The following is a 4,724-nucleotide window of genomic DNA, read 5'->3' on the forward strand; positions in this document are numbered from 1 at the left end:
CTGTGCATCTGTGATTTCCGGGACACTGCACTTTTCCAGTATTATTGTGGGTCCTTTTGGGGGTGAGAGGGGGCTGAAGTTTGCACTGAATCTATCTGCCAGGATGTTCGCAATATCAGTGGGTTCAATATATTTTGTGCTATTTTGCACTAGCTCAGAGCATATCTGCGAGTTGCCACTTAGATTCTTGATATAGCTAAAGAAGGCTTTGTGGTTATCTTTCGAATCCTTGGCTATTTTTCTTTCAAAGTTAGCCTTAGAGGATTTTATGAGGGACCTTAGTTTCTTACTGATACTGATCAGGGATGACTTTCCTTTTTGGGATTTGCTTTTTTTCTGAACTAGTTTCCTCCTTCTATTGTATAGCCTGGCAGGGGTCCACCAGACTGGTTTCCTTCTCTTAGGGGAGTAAGTCTTGGTTTTGCTAGGGATGGCACGATCCATGCATCCTTGTAGGTGCTCATAGAGTACATTTGTAAAGGTTCCTGCATCTTGGACACTGTTATCCTTTAGCATGGGGGCTGTGAAACTTACCACCTCTGTGTTAAGTAAGGTAAAGTTTGCTATAGAAAAGTTTTTCACTGTGGTTTCCTTGGTTGGAGGTGGTGGTGTGGTGTGGACATGCAGAGTGATTAGTTTATGGTCTGATCTAACCAGTGACGGGTTGACCTCTGGTGTGGAACACCTGTCGCCCATGTTGGTGATGACCAGGTCCAGTATGTTTTCACCTCTGGTAGGGAAGTTTACCAGCTGATCCAGGGCATTTGAGTTCATAAATTCCAGGAAGCGCTGGACCTGGGAGTTTGTAATTGAGTAGTTTTCCCAGTTAATGGTAGGGTAATTGAAATAGCCCAGTATCAGGGTGTTTGGTAGGACCTTCATGTTTTCCAGTGTCTCCAGAAAAGCGGAGTGGTGGTCCTGGGTTATGGAGGGTGATCTGTAGCAGGCCACAATTTGCATTGCAGATTTGCCTGATTTTAGTTGCACATGGATGATCTCAGAGGTATCATGCTGCGCCAATAACCTGGAGGTATAGGTATCCTTGATGAATATGGATACATCCCCTCCTTTTGTGTTTCGGTCCATGTTCTGTGGCCGAAATGTGTGGTATGAGTTGTAGCCCGGTAGTTCTGGGGTGCTCTGTGGAGCCTTGAACCAGGTTTCAGTTACTGCACAGATGTCGACGTTCTCCATACTGAGGAGTGCTTTGAGCACGTGCATTTTGAGATTTAAACTCCTGGCGTTGAGTAGCATAACCCTAATTTTTTTATTTGTGCTGTTTACGGAGGTGGGTTTGACTTTTGAGCCTTGCCTAAAAAAGGCACTATGGGGGCAGCAAGAGCCTTGGCCAGTATTCGAAAGCCTAGGGGTGACAGGTGCAAGCCGTCTCTTGCGAAGCAACGAGACCTGTCGAGCATGTCATCCCAGGCTGACAGACACTGGATCCCCTTTGAATGACACCAGAAGCTTAGCCAATTGTTGAAATTGATCATTTTTTCTTTATACTGCGGTATCATTCTTGGTGAGGGCAGGATGCTACTCAGGGTCAGGGTCATACCCGCCTGGGCTACATGATCAGAGAGCTCTTCCATGTCTCTTTTCATGAAGTCCGTGGAGGTATGTCTCAGGTCATTCACACCAACATGAACAATGACAGAGTCATATTTGTACTTGTTCTGGAGTGACATGAGTGCTTGTGTTACTTGGCGGATTCTGGCTCCTGACAGGCAGCTAACAGTAACCTTCTCCTTGTCCAGCCTAGTGAATGGGACGTCAGTGTGCCTGACTATAGAGTCGCCTATTACTAGTGTGTTAGGTATGTTATTTCCCCTTAAGGGCTGTGATTGTGCAGCACACTGATTTTGTGTTTTATTTGTTGTCTGGTTTGTGATGGGAGGTACAGATTTTTTGGGTGTCTGCTTTGGAGGTGTGTGATGCTTTTGCAGGTTTTTATTTAGAGCCTCCGAGTATGATTTAGTGTGTATTTTTTGCCAGTGCTGGTTTAGTATGTCTATGTGAGGCTGGAGATGTGGTGCAAGTGTTAGCCTTTTCCTCATGACTGCCTGTTCCAGTCTTGGGTGGAGAGAGCATAGCCTCCAATTTAGCTATATAATTGCATCTCTCGCATATGTTAATTTTTTGTGGTAGGAGGAGAGGGTTGTCTGTGTACATGAGGCAGTTGTAACATTGCCTCAGGATACCCAGGTTCACCAGCTGGACTGGAGAGTATACCTGAAATTGCCCTTTGGTCATGCCTGAATAGTAGGGTGAGCTGCTTAGTCGCTTGGTTGGTGAGGGGTGAATAAAGAGCCTTGTCCTGCTGGGCAATCACGTGTCGGGGTATATTAGTGCTTGCTGTTAGGTCTGAGCAAGTGCTGGACTGTAGGATGCTTTTTAAGTGCTTAGTTGAGAGTTAGACTACTTTCAAGGGAAAAACTGAAGAGGAGACTTGGTGGAGCTGGGATAAATTTAGCCCTAGCTAACCGGTGCTGCCCGGATGTGCAAAACCATGCAAATGCGGTTTTTACAGCAGAGAAATGAAAGAGATAGAAATTAGCCCAAAATGGCCTATAAACTACTAACGTCTGGGCTGGAACCACTCCTCTAGGGACAGATGGCTGCTCAAAGCTCCCTCTCTCACAGGTGAACAGAGAAACCTCACTCTATCCAAGTAAGGTATGGCCAACTCAGAAAATTGTAACACAGCCCTGAATTTAGCACTAGCCTGAAAACTAGACTATACTAGCTTAGAAATGTGGGAAACAAGGAAATTTTGTTTTAAAAGATTAGGCAAAAACAGTAAAACAATACACTTAAAACGGCTTTAAACAACTACAAACAGTAAAAAATACACTTAAAACAGCTTTAGATGACTACAAGCAATCAGAAAAGGCTTTTAAACAAATTACCCAATTAACCAGTAAAACAATCTTAAAACTGAGCCCTGTTCCTGTAGTCTTTAATCAGACAAGTTCTAACTGCACACTCCACCACTGGCATGCAGGGGAACCTTCTCCAAAAAAAGAAGGCCTGGATTAGTGCTCAAGTTATCAAACAAAGCTAGATTCAGCAGGCCTGGATCTAGTCTATGCTACAGCAAACAAGGCACACCAATTTCAGTAAGAAACAGTTCAAATATGCAGGCACTATAAGCCTTTAACCAGAAATTCCCAGCTCTGAAGGGCAGAGTCCAGCCTCTCCTCCCACAAGAGTGCAGACCACAAAACTTCTTAATGTAAAATAACTGGCCTGAAGCCCAAGTGCTTAAACCAGAACTAATACAGTTTTAGAATAACAGACACTGAGCCTTCAATCAGTAGTTCCCAACTTAGAAGGATGTAAGCTAGGTGTCCTGCCACAACAGTGCAGACCACACACCTTCTTAATGTAAAACAACTGGTCTGAAGCCCAAATGCTTAAACCAAAAGGCTTAGAATGATAGCTACACTTTAATCAGGTTACTACCAAGCAGTAATAAATACAAATGAATACTTTTAAGAAGGCCTGGATTAGTGCTCAAGTTAAGCAAACAAAGCTAGATTCAGCAGGCCTGGATTTAGTCTATGCTACAGCAAACAAGGTGCACCAATTTCAGTACGAAACAGTTCAAATATGCAGGCACTATAAGTCTTTAACCACAAATTCCCAGCTCAGAAGGGCAGAGTCCAGCCTCTCCTCCCACAAGAGTGCAGACCATGAACCTTCTTAATGTAAAATAACTGGCCTAAAGCCCAAGTGCTTAAACCAGAACTGATACACTTTTAGAATAACAGACACTGAGCCTTCAATCAGCAGTTCCCAACTTAGAAGGATGTAGGCTACCTGTCCTGCCACAACAGTGCAGACCACAAACCTTCTTAATGTAAAAGAACTGGTCTGAAGCCCAAGTGCTTAAACCAAAAGGCTTAGAATGATAGTTACACCAAGCAGTAATAAAAACAATTGAGTACTTTTAAGGTGACGCAAAAGCAAAATAAAGTAGGAAGAAACACAAATACAGTAAAAGCAGATGAAAAAAGTGCAATTTTTTTTTTTGAGTGAGCAAATGAGATGGGCCCAGGAGGAGTATCCAAATGCAAATTTACAAGAGGGGCAGGCAGTTTCAAAGCCACCAAGATTAACACCAAAACAAAAGCAGGGAGGGTGGGTGGGGGACTAACTGAAAAAAACAGAGCCACAACTTCCAGCTAGATAGTATTCAATGCAACACAAATAAATCAATTTAAATGCTGTATTATTTGAAAAAAGTGCAGATAAAGATTTACTTAAATTCACTTATATGTCCAGTTGATTTGATTTCATGTAGGTCTTAGCTGGCCAAAGCTCAGAGTTTAAGCAGAAAATAATCCAAAATGTACCACTTACATAAGGCAGAAACCGAATATCAATGAAGTGAAACTTCCCCCACTTATCATTGGCTATGCAGGAATTCTAACTAGCACTAAATTCTAGCAAGCATTAACTGAAAAAACAGAGCCACAACTTCCAGCTAGATAGTATTCAATGCAACACAAATAAATCAATTTAAATGCTGTATTATTTGAAAAAAGTGCAGATAAAGATTTACTTAAATTCACTTATATGTCCAGTTGATTTGATTTCATGTAGGTCTTAGCTGGCCAAAGCTCAGAGTTTAAGCAGAAAATAATCCAAAATGTACCACTTACATAAGGCAGAAACCGAATATCAATGAAGTGAAACTTCCCCCACTTATCATTGGCTAT

The sequence above is a fragment of the Protopterus annectens genome, chromosome 11.part0 (genome assembly GCF_019279795.1).
Source record: "Protopterus annectens isolate FY-2018-M chromosome 11.part0, PAN1.0, whole genome shotgun sequence".
Lineage (NCBI taxonomy): Eukaryota > Metazoa > Chordata > Ceratodontiformes > Protopteridae > Protopterus > Protopterus annectens.